This window comes from Cervus canadensis, chromosome 2, assembly GCF_019320065.1.
Source record: "Cervus canadensis isolate Bull #8, Minnesota chromosome 2, ASM1932006v1, whole genome shotgun sequence".
Lineage (NCBI taxonomy): Eukaryota > Metazoa > Chordata > Mammalia > Artiodactyla > Cervidae > Cervus > Cervus canadensis.
The window spans coordinates 88,782,467-88,795,404 of NC_057387.1; the positions used below are offsets into that span (position 1 = coordinate 88,782,467).

The following is a 12,938-nucleotide window of genomic DNA, read 5'->3' on the forward strand; positions in this document are numbered from 1 at the left end:
CGTTATGAAAATCTTTCCTAGGTATTCACCTTCATTTCTCTAATTCTTTCTGTTCCCTATACTCACCTGAGGAAACTTTAATCCTAAACCTGCAGCAAAATGGGATAGAGTGGAGAAAAATCTGAAATCCTACTGACTGACCTCCACCTACAATTCGATATCATTGTCAAATAAGCCCTTAATTCTTGACTCTCCTACTACATTTCTCCAGTTCCATCACTCCCCCTCCCCACTGGGTGACTATGTCAAAAATCTCTCTTCAAACTTCCAAAGCTTCTCACTTACCTGATGATTTCATTTCCAATTTACTGTGAAGATGAAGCAAGCAAAAAACAATTCTCTAGGTTCCCACCACCGCCATGACCTCCAACCTACCTATACCTCTGCTATGCTCCTGACTGTGCTGTTATACTCTGCCTTCCTTTGCTTACTAAAAGGAACTATTTACCTTTTAGCTAAGGTCAAACCCTCCTCAATTCTTCTCACACTATCTGTGCAAAAAGACTTGTTTTCTCCCCCCAATTAGCCATAAACCTATATTTTTATAAAATATGATAAAAATTAATTAATATAAAAATTAAAATTTAAAAACAGACATATAAAAATGCAAGCCCAGATATAGTTTTTTTAACCCTCCCAACCACTCTTAAGTATAGAGTTCAGTGGCATTAAATCCCTTCACATTACTGTTCTACCATAACCATCATCCAGCTCCAGAGTTCTTGTCATCCTGTAAAACCAAAACTCTGTACTCTTTAAACAATAACTCTTCATTTCCTCCTCACCTCAGATCATAACAACCACCATGTTACTTTCTGTCTACGAATTTGACCACTCCAGGTCAGATTTTTTTTGTTGCTGTTATTAGATCCAATAGACATGAAATGTTTCTGTCAAATTGTTATAAAAGTTTCTAAATATGTACTCTCAATTTCTGTCACAAACTGGTGACAAACTTTTGTGGGCCATCACTAGTACACAGATCACACTTTGAGTGGGACAGTGCTACTGTGCTACTGTTTCACTTTCTTTAAGTCATCTATCCAGCAGTTCTCCTCATCTACATCATGGTTTTTCTTTCCCATTGACATACCAAAATAAATTTATTTCTTCCATCTTGAAACAAAACAAAAACCCTCTTGACTGGGCTTGACCCCCCAACTATTACCCCATTTCTCTGCTCTTTTTCACAGCAAAATGTCTCATAAAGGTGGCCAGTACTATACTGTCTTCACTTCCTTTCTCCCATCTCCTACGGGACTCTGTCCAGTTGAGCTTTCACCTCCACCACTCCACTGAAATGCTCTTGTCAAGAGACACCCGTGACATCCATTTACTCACAAAAATCAATGGTCATTGTTACTTGACATACCAAGAGCAGTAGACTTAGCTAATCAATTCCTCCTCCTTGCCCACATGACACTCCATTCCCTTGGTTCTTCTTCTGCCTTACTGGCTGCTCTTCATCTCTCCACGTTTCTCTGACCTCTAAATACTGCAGTGCCCCAGGGCTCAATACTTTGACCTCTTGCCTTTTCCATTTATAAACACTCCTTGATAATCTTATCCTATCACATTTTTTAAAAATACAATCTAAGTAGTGATAATCCCCCAAAGGACACCTCCATTTCCAGACCTCTTTTCTGAATTTCAGACTTATATGTCCAATTGCCAACTTGTAAACATCCCCCTTTGTATGTCTAATAGATTTTTATTATTCCTAGTAGCCATTCAGTATGGTTCTTCTGAAGTCTACTGGCCATGCATAAACCAACAAACAGAAAAGGGAGGGACTTCCGAGGTGGTGTAGTGGATAAGACTCCAAGCTCCCAGTGTAGGGGACCTGGATTCGATACCTGGTCAAGGAACTAGATCCCACATGCTGAAACTAAGACCCAAAGCAGCCAAGTAAATAAATAAATATTTTAAAAAAGAAATAAGGCCACTAGTATTAGCTTAGACCAATAATGATTTATTGTCTGTATTTGATCTGAGGATCACCTTCCCTGAGGACCGAATTTTAAATATATTTAAAATATATCAATGATTTTAAAAAGGAAAGAAAAGAAACCAATGGTAGTGGTGGAAAATCACCATAAAAAAATCAGGACTCTGCCATCAACGAAGAGTGGAGCCACAATTGACCTCTATTCAATGAAATAGAACAGAAAGTCCAAAAGTACATCCAAATATACTTGATAATTTTGTATGATAAAGGTAAAATTTCAAGTCAGTAAAAAAAAAAAAAAAGTGGCACTATTTTTGGTGTTAGAATAAATGGACAGCCATTTAGAAAAATTTAACTTGGATCTACACCTCACTATTCAGGAGAAATTTAAAATATATCAACGATTTTAAAAAGGAAAGAAAAGAAACCAAAATGTTTTTGAAGGGACTGTGGCAGTTTTTATAATCTCAAAGTAAGGAATATCTTTTAAAGTATAAAACAAAATGTAGATGCTATAAAAGATGGATAAATACAACTATGTGGAAATAAAAATTATCTGTACTGCAAAACCACCATAAGAAGAGTGAGATGAAAATGGCTATATATATACATATGTATGTATTTGCAGTTTGTATCATAAGAAAATGGGTGATTGTCATATTTATATAAAAAGATTAAATCTATAAGAACCAAAATGCAAGAGGAAAAAGTGCAAAGAAGTGAACTAATAGTCACAGAAAAAGAAATATTAATAGCAACGGCTCTTAAATGCTCACTGTTGCCCAGAACAAGAGAAATGCAAATTAGAATTTTTTTTGGAATATTATTTTTTACCTATCAGATTGACAAGGATCTATAAGACTCATAAGACTGTGTGGTGGTGGTAGTGGTGGTTTTAACAGGTACTCTCATATTTTGTTGGTGGGAATGTAAATTCAAACAACTTTCACGGAGGACAGTTCAGTAGTGGTATTTTTAAAAAGTATTTATTTATTTGTTTGGTGACTCCAGGTCTCACTTGCAGATGCAGAATCTTTAGTTGCAGCGTGTGAAACCCAGTTCCCTCAACCAGGGGTCGAACCAGTGCCCCCTGAATTGGGAGCATGCTAGCCACTGGTCCACCAGGAAAGTCCCTTGGTGACGGTATTTATCAAATTTTTAAATTACTATTCCCTTGGACCCAGCAATTCTACCTCTAAAAAAATTGTTCAGAATGTTTAAGTCACAAGGACTTTTTTATTATTAATTTTTTAAAATTTTTAGTTATTTATTTCTGGTGACATGGCATACAGGGTCTTACTTCCCCCACCAGGGATCCAACCCGTGACCCCTGCAGTGGAAATGCAGAGTCCTAATCACTGGTGCGTGCGTGTGTGCTCAGTCGATACGGTAGTGTCTGCCTCTTTGCGACCCAGTGGACCATAGCCCTTCAGGCTCCTCTGTCCATGGGATTCTCCAGGCAAAAATATGGAGTGCCATGCCTTCCTCCAGGGGATCTTCCCCACCCAGGGATCAAACCCATGTCTCCTGCATTGCAGGCAGATTCTTTACTGTTGAGCCACTGGGAAAGTCCCCTAATTAGTGGACTGCCAGGGAATTTCTTCTACTTTTAAAAATTTAATCTATGCATACACTCAAGCATGTGTACAAATTTTGTTTGTAATAGCAGAAGTGTGGAAACAAATGTTTATTCATAAACATTAATACACAGTTTATTAATACACCGGTTAAACACAGTAGTAGTATATTCCTACCAAGTTTACCAGGCAGCCATAAAAAAGAATAAGAGAGTTCTTCAAATAATCTTCAAGATCTACTGTTAAGTGAAAAAGCAAGGTGCTAAAAATGTATATTGCATACTAGTGTTGCTGTAAGAAGTGAGGGTAGTAATATGTATTCATGAGTGCTTATATTTGCAGAAAATATCCCTGGAAGAATTTAACAGAAATAGACATCATCGATTGTCTGATTGCTGCTAGGGAAAACAACTAGATGGCAGGAGACAGGTAGCCTTCACAGACTAGCCTTTTGACTTTTTAATCATAAAGATGTGTTACCTTTTCTAAAAGTAAGTAAATAAAACTGATTTAGAGCTGTTTATTCATTTTACAATTAAAACTATTTTTTCCACAAGTAATGACTTTATAATGTCCCTGTTATAAGAGATTCTGTATACTCTTATTATTGTTGACTTAATCAGAACTAGATTAATAGTTACTCATCATGTTTGGTGAATATAATCAACCTCCTTTGGCAAACAGAGTTTATGACTTAAAGTGAACAAATATAATACTTTACAACAAACATAGTTTCCTATGGCAACTCATAATCTCAGGATGATAAAGAGTAATTTATAGAGTTTTTGGAACTATGAAAATAAACCTTTTGATGTTATTGGGAAAGTGGGCTCCTTTTATAAACACAGAAATTCAACTTCATGAGAAAAGATTCAGACTAACTGAATTCAACTTAAATTTAACTTAAATTCAATGATAAATGGCATATAAGTATACACTATTCTAAAAAAAAAAAGTATACACTATTCTTTCCTCTTATCTATGTAAACAGAAGTTAATGGTTAATTCAGTGAGTGCATCATCCTCTCAAAAACACTTGTATCCTTTAAAAATTCCTGCTATTGAAGCTTGTGGCCTTTGGTCTGTAGCTATAATCAAGGTTGAATCGAAGGTTTTCAAGGTTTATGATATTTTATTTCTCTAGAAAATCAATTGTTTACAGAATTTGGAAGATTCTCTTATTCTTAAATAGCTGTTATTATTATTATTATTATGAGGAGAATATCGATTTGTTCCATTTTGCTCTAGAAGGATAAGCTGGAGGCAAAGAGAGAATAGGAAACTTTTGCAAGGTAGAGTTTTAGCTCAAAAAAGAAGAGAACATTCTAAGAGCAAAAACTATCTCACATGGAATGGGCCATGTATTTGTGACATAGTAAACTCTTGGTCACCAAAGAAAGGGGCTGATAGACAAAATGTTGGGATATAATAGATGGGAGTTCTAATAATGAGTTTTAAAACAAATTTTAATGATTGTTCAATTTTCTCCTAATTTTGAAAGTCAGCAGTTCAAGAAAGTTAAATGGGAAAAGACAAAAGCAAAGGAATAAGAATGTCAATACAACTCACTTATTTTTCTAAGGCAAGATTTCGTGTTATTTTTTACTAGTCAGTGCCCTGAAGCCTTAAGGGAGGGGACCATTCTAAAGGTCTATTGTCTTCTGTACTACTCTGTCGGATAATGAAAAAGACTCCCAGTTAGAAATAAGCACAAAGTCCTCCTTACCAATTTAATATGAGAGAAAACAAACTTAGTATGATGTAATTTCAGCTGGTTTCTCTTGAGCATGAGGTGCCGAGCTCCATTCCAACTACTCATCAGAACCCAAGACTTAGAGCAGAAGTTTCCGATAAGCATTCTCTATTAAGAGAAGTCCACCCTAGTCACTGGGTTGGCTGCTCTGCGTAGAGCCAGGCAGTATCAAAGGGACTTTTTTTTTTTCAGGCTGAAAGTAGCAATCCAAATATTAACTCTAGCAATCTCTTACAAAGTCACAGCAGTGTTTTAGAAAGCAGTTTATCAGCAAGCTTCACATTCAAGCCTCCCAACAATCCCCTGTGGCTGACAAAAAAGGTGACTATTCCATTTAATAGATGAGAAAACACAGCCTCAGAGATAGGAAACCCCTCAAGTCAGTCGTGTAAGAACTAATGCTGACCCCACAATCAATTCCACTACCTCATTGCCTTGGAGAGAATTGGAATTTCTCTCTAGGATAGGAAGGACCTGGTGAACAGGAGGTCTTTCTAATGTGAAATTGTTTTTTCACTATAACCCATTGTAAACATTAGTGTCTATCAGAATCAACTGGAGCATCTTTTAAAGCAGATTGCTAGGTGTCTCCCCCAGAATTTCTGATCCATTAGGTCTGGGTGAGGGCTCAAGATTTTGTGCCATTAGCATGTTCCCAGGAGATGCTGATGATACTAGTCTAGGAAGGCACTGGGAAAATTACTTTCTCACTCTATCCTTGCTTCATAGTGTGTGTGTACGTATGAAGTCGCTTCAGTAGTGTCCAACTTTTTGGGACCCTATGGACTGTAGCCCACCAGGCTCCTCTGTCCATGGGATTCTCCAGGCAAGAATACTAGAGTAGGTTGCCATTTCCTCCTCCAGGGGATCTTCTCCACCCAGGGATCAAAACTGCATCACCTGTGTTTCCTGCATTGCAGGTGGATTCTTTACTGCTGAGCCACCAGGGAAGTCTCTCCTTCCTAGTATCTTCTGTAAGATGCTAGAAGGCAAATAAGAGTGATTTGAGTAGAAAAACAGCAGGATTTTATAGCTCTCTGCACTGCTGAAACACAAGTATACCTCAGGATGAGACTGAGGAGCACTGCGCCAGGAGTCAGAAGGGCTGCTTTCCAGACACTGGGGAGGTGGGATTTGATACTTTTAAGGAACCTTGGAACCCTGAGATACTGAGGCCTTGGGCAAATCTCTCTCTCTGGGGTTAGGGATCTAGATGGTTAGGGATCTAGGTTAGATGATCTGTGATCATCTATAAAATGTCCTAAGGGTTAAATGGCCTGGAAGGGTGGCCCCCAAGTCCCCTCTACCAGTTCTAACATTGTAGCTCAGAACTTACCTAGCAAGGTGATATTTAATGGGCCAGGACACTCTGAAAAATTAGAGTGTATTAATATATGAGAAATCCTCTTTACATGGTGGCTCTGAGCACTTGTGGGGAAATTGGTGAGAACTTCTGACTGTGGAATCAGAAATACATCTCCAGAGAAGAGAAATGTGGATTAAAAACCAGTTAAGTATCCTCTTGTCTTGTCTTAATTAAAAAGGAACAATGCACAGAGAGTTTCGTTCAACTGTTTAGGATTGGTATCGCCCCCTCTTCGTTACTCTCACCAACTAAACACATTCATAGAAAGCCTTGACACCTGACTCAGTCCTCAGTCCTCAGTCCTCATTCTATTGCAGTAATTGTCCAAATGTGGTCCCCAGACCACCAGTATCAGCCTCATCTGGGAACTTATTATAAATGCAAATTCTTGGGCCATCAAGACAAACTAAATCAGAAATTCTGGATATGGGGCCCAGAAATCTATGTTTTATCAAGGCTGCCAACTTATTCTGATCCACACTAAAGTTAAAGAGCCACTGCTGATGCCGCTAAGTCGCTTCAGTCATGTCCGACTCTGTGCGACCCCAGAGAAGGCAGCCCACCAGGTGGGATTCTCCAGGCAAGAACACCGGAGTGGGTTGCCATTTCTTTTTCCAATACATGAAAGTGAAAAGTGAAAGTGAAGTCACTCAGTCGTGTCTGACTCGTAGCGACCCCATGGACTGCAGCCTACCAGGCTCCTCCGTCCATGGGATTTTCCAGGCAAGAGGACTGGAGTGGGTTGCCATTGCCTTCTCCAAAAGAGCCACTAGGCTGGTGCAATCCTACAGTAACTTGGATGACTTCAACATTCACCTTAGTGACCCATCCTGCCCTCTGGCCTCTCTATTCCTTGACTTCCTCAGTTCTAATGACTCCCCTTTCCACATCAGTCATTAGACTGACTGCACCCTGCACTCTATGGCTGCACCCTGAACCTTGTCAAACTCAAAATTCCTTCATATGTGAAGTCTAAAAACACCCTGTCCATGCATCACAATCTCTTTATCTTTGTATTCTCTATGCTTTTCTTGAATGGTGACAAACTCTCCAATGGCTTCATGCAGGCAAGGAGAGAGGCCAGCCCTCTATTCTGATGAGTCCAAAATTTTTATTCTAAATCTTCCTCCCAAGCTCCAGGCCTCTACATCTAATGGCAAATACAGACTCCACTTGGATATCCCACTAATATCTCATAACCTCAGGCTCAAAAAGTAACTCCCTATCTTTCCTAAAAACTTATTTCCCTTTTTGTGTTCTCTATCTCAGGAGCAGATGCCCAAAAATGAGTTTATTTTTAAAGATCTGGACAAATATATAATTAGATGTATGAAGTTTCACTGCCCTAAAAATCCTCTGTGCTCTATTTATCCCTCTCTCTCTCTAACCCTGACAACCACTTATCTTTCTACTGTCTCCACAGTTTTGCCTTTTCCAGAATGTTGTATAGTTAGAATCATATGGCATATGTAGGCTTTTTAGGTTGGTTTCTTTTACTTGATGAAAGTGCTAAGTATTACATTTCCTCCATGTCTTTTTGTGACTTACTGACTCATTTCTTTTAGTGCTAAATAATGTTCCATTATCTGAAGGTACCACAAGACTAGAGTTTTGAATGTTAAGCAACCTGGTGATCCTAAGGTAAAGCTAATTCTAGACTTTATCCTTTGGAACCCATTAGAAGAATTTTGATACACTATGGCCCTCCTTATACATTTTTAATTTGACATCTACATTTTTATTATCAGTTTAATCATTGCTTACTGAACACTCTTGCTTTGCTGTCATCAGAAGTCCAGAACATTCAAATTATCCTTTCAGTGATGGTCCAGATATTTTTAGCCCAGGGCAGTACTTTCATTGGGATTTCCCTGTTAGCTCAGTTGGTAAAAAAATCCACCTGCAATGCAGAAGACCCCAGTTCAATTCCTGGGTCAGGAAGATCCACTGGAGAAGGGATAGGCTATCCACTCCAGTATTCTTAGGCTTCCCTTGTGGCTCAGCTGGTAAAGAATCTGCTTGCAATGCGGGAGACCTGAGTTGGAAAGATCTCTTGGAGAAGGGAAAGGCTACCCACTCCAGTATTCTGGCCTGGAAAATTTCATGGACCATATAGCCCTTGGGGTCACAAAGAGTCGAACATGACTGAGTGACTTTCACTTCACTTCAATACTTTCATAGTGATAGTCAAGATTCATCAGTGGCATATCTTTCCTTTGAAGATGAGAGAAAAGTTACTGTGAAAGAGGAGAAATAAAAAGCACATTATCAGGCAGATTAGTTTTAGAAAAGAATGGACACATAAAAGTTAGAGATATGGAAATTATTTATGCCTGTGTGGCCCCCGGAAATTCTTCATGAACTTCCAAGGGTGTGGATTCCCCTGTTTGAAGTCTGCTGCTTAGGCCATTTCAGTAACCTCACTTGTCACTCTGCCACCAGGCTCTATACATATATATAATTCACATGTCATAAAGCTTACACTTTTTTAATACAAGTCAGTGGTTTTTAGTATACTCAAAATCTTGTACCACCATCACCACTAATTCCAGAGACCTGTACTCAATAGGAGGGCTTCCAGGATGGCACTACTGATAAAGAATCCTCCTGCCAATTCAGGAGATGTAAGAGACGCAGGTTAGATCCCTGGGTTGGGAAGATCCCCTGGAGGAGGGCATGGCACCCCACTCCAGCATGGCTGTCTGGAGAACCCCGTGGACAGAGGAACCTGGCAGGCTATATAGTCCATAGGGTCGCAAAGAGTCGGACACAACTGAAGCGACACATAAAGGTGTACTCAATAGCAGTCACTCCTCATTCCTTCCTACCCCCAGCCCCTGGCAACCACTAATCTATATCTCTATGAACTTGGCTATTCTGGACATTTCACATAAATGGAATTATATGCTATGTGGCCCTTTGTGTTTGGCTTTTCCCTCTTAGCATTATGTTTTCAAGGCTTATCTATGTTGTAGCATGTATCAGGACTTTATACCCTTTTATGGCTGAACAATATTCCATTATGTATTCCATATGGATGTACCATATCCTGTTTATTCATCAGCTGATGAATATTTGGATTGTTTCCATTTTTTGGCTATTATGAATAATGCTGCTATAAAACTGCATGTAAATGTTTTTATGTGAATGTATGTCTTCATTTCTCTTGAGTATATAACTAGAAGTAGAATTACTGGGTCATATGGAACTCTACATTTAACTTTTGATGACATGCCAAACTGTTTTCCAAAGCAGCTGCACCATTTTAAAATCCTACCAGCAATGTACAAGGGTTCCAAATTCTCCACATCCTTGTCAACACTTGTTGTTGTTCATCTTTTTTTTATTATGGGCACCCCAGTGGGTGTGAGATGATATCCATTATGGCTTTAATTTGCATTTCTCTAATGACTAATGATACTGAGTATCTTTTCATGTGCTTAAAAGCTATCTCTAGTCTTAAACCTCTAATTTAACCCACCTTTGCTACCAAGATTATCTTTTAAACCATATTATATTTTTGTTTGGGACTTGAGTCAATGGCTCTACATCACCTGTAAGATTAGGGCCAAACCCTTTAATTTGACAACTGAGGCATTTCCCCGTCTAGCCTCTGCCTCTGGCATTACCATTCCATGACTCCAGCTCTGCTCTAGCCATAGTGAACTACAGTTCTGTGGTTCTTGGAATATACAGGGCTATTTCAAGCCCCCATTCATTTGTTCATAGCATCCCCTTTACCAAGAAACCCCTTCTTGATGTCTTCAAATGTCTCACTTGCCCTTTGATACTAGACTTCATGTGTCTCCTTCTCTTGAAAGGTCTTCCCTGATCACTCTGTCCGTAATTAAGTTAGATGTCCTTTATGAGCTTCCCTCCAATATAACAGTGTTATGTTGAGATGATCTCTTTTGTTTGTCTCCCCAATTTAGTTGTGAGTTCCTTGAGAGCATTGACTGGATTCAATTTGTCTCTGTCTTCAGGGCCTGACTGGAGGAATTAATTTCATGAGATCTTCAAGCCCCTCAAAAGTTCTCTGGCTGAAGTGCTAAGAACTTGTTTCAGTTCCTCAGGAGAAGGTAAAGCCAGCCTACCTTTAGGGCATCTTAAAATAGCCCAGATTGTTCAAGCAGAAAACAGTCTTCCAATCACAGGAGTATGTAATAGTTTAAAGATAAGACATTTTTAGTGCTCGCTTCGGCAGCACATATACTAAAATTGGAATGATACAGAGAAGATTAGCATGGCCCCTGCGCAAGGATGACACGCAAATTCGTGAAGCGTTCCATATTTTTAGCAATCCCACTTCTGGGCATACACACTGAGGAAACCAGATCTGAAAGAGACACGTGCACCCCAATGTTCATCGCAGCACTGTTTATAATAGCCAGGACATGGAAGCAACCTAGATGCCCATCAGCAGATGAATGGATAAGGAAGCTGTGGTACTTATACACCATGGAATATTACTCAGCCATTAAAAAGAATTCATTTGAATCAGTTCTAATGAGATGGATGAAACTGGAGCCATTATACAGAGTGAAGTAAGCCAGAAAGATAAAGAACATTACAGCATACTAACACATATATATGGAATTAGAAAGATGGTAATGATAACCCTATATGCAAAACAGAAAAAGAGACACAGAAGTACAGAACAGACTTTTGAACTCTGTGGGAGAGAAGGTGAGGGTGGGATGTTTCAAAGAAAGCATGTATACTATCTATGGTGAAACAGATCACCAGCCCAGGTGGGATGCATGAGACAAGTGCTCGGGCCTGGTGCACTGGGAAGACCCAGAGCAATCGGGTGGAGAGGGAGGTGGGAGGGGGGATCGGGATGGGGAATAAGTGTAAATCTATGGCTGATTCATATCAATGTATGACAAAACCCACTGAAATGTTGTGAAGTAATTAGCCTCCAACTAATAAAAAAATTTTTTAAAAAAAGACATTTTTAAAGAGTAATAAGGTAATATTGCACCTCTTAATATTAATCCATTTTATGCCATCTCAGGTCGTGGGTTACTTTACTTACTGTCATTGTTTCTTATGTACTATTATGAGCCAGACATCTTCACTCTCACATAATTATCTTAAGAGGCAGAATATAGTACTTGTTAGGATCTTGCTAAGATTAAAGGCTCTGGAGCAAACCAATATGCTTGGGTTTCACTCCCTGCTCCACACTTTCCAGCTATATGATCTTGGAAAAGCTATGTGACATTTCTTTCTTTTTTAGAAAAATATTTATTTGCACAGCATACGGGATCTTCAGTCTTCATTGTGGTATGTGAGATCTGATTCCCTGACCAGAGGTCGAATCTGGGCCTCCAACATTGGGAACACGAAGTCTTGGCCACTGGATCATCAGGGAAGTGAGTAACATATCAAAGTTATTTGTGTCTCAGTTTCTTTATTTATAAAATTGACATGAAAATTGTGCTTACCTTATAGAGTTCTAGTGAGGATTAATTTAGTTACTATTCACATATGTATACATACATATATAATATGCAATAATATATATGTATTATAATAGGACTTGCAATGATATATGTTATATATGTATTAACTATTATTATAAAATCTTCCTGCCAATTCTGTAAGCTAGATATTACTATTTCTTCTTACAATGAGGAAACTGAAGCTTAGAGGAGTGGATTTCCCTAGGTTGTAAAACTAACTTGATTCTCAGGTCTGGTAACTGATCCAAATGACATTTTCTTCTCATTAACTCTTCTGTAACTCTCTGTCAGGGTTGGGTAGGAGAAAGGAAAAAGCAGCTAGTTTGGAATAGTCATTCCAGTCAGACTTGTCACCAAGTCACTTGTTGGGATCTTGTCACCAGTGTGCCCTTCCGTAGAGGGTCATCTGTCAATGTCCTCCTACTCATTCATCTACTATGGACTTGCGGGGGGTGGTAGTGATGGTGCTGGTGGTAAAATTCTGCTTCCCCAGGCATCCTTGCCTGTCATTTACTATTCACTGTCCCAGCTCTTTTCATATGCGTGTAAATAATTTATTCATCAACAAATATTAAATGAGGCTTTTCAAAGCTCTTCTTTCTTTTTTCAAAACATACTCATTTTTTTTAATTTAATTTATTTTTAATTGAAAAATAGTTGCTTTATAGTGTTTTGTTGGTTTCTGCCAAATGTTAACATTAAAACAAGTACTCTTAACTTACAAACTTGGAGTTAAGGTTGAGGTCTCTTCGGGTCTTTTGTTTGCGTTTGTTTTTTTTTTAATATTGGTTTATTTGGTGAAGTTGGGTGTAGTTGCCACATGCAG

General features: G+C 38.7%; 1 non-coding gene across 1 annotated transcript; it reads left to right on the forward strand.

Annotated features, from left to right (window-relative positions):
• The first annotated feature begins 10,832 nt into the window (after nucleotides 1-10,832).
• Nucleotides 10,833-10,939, forward strand: LOC122437418. The gene has a single exon (XR_006268247.1). It is a non-coding gene; the product is annotated as a U6 spliceosomal RNA (small nuclear RNA).
• The last annotated feature ends 1,999 nt before the right edge of the window (nucleotides 10,940-12,938 follow it).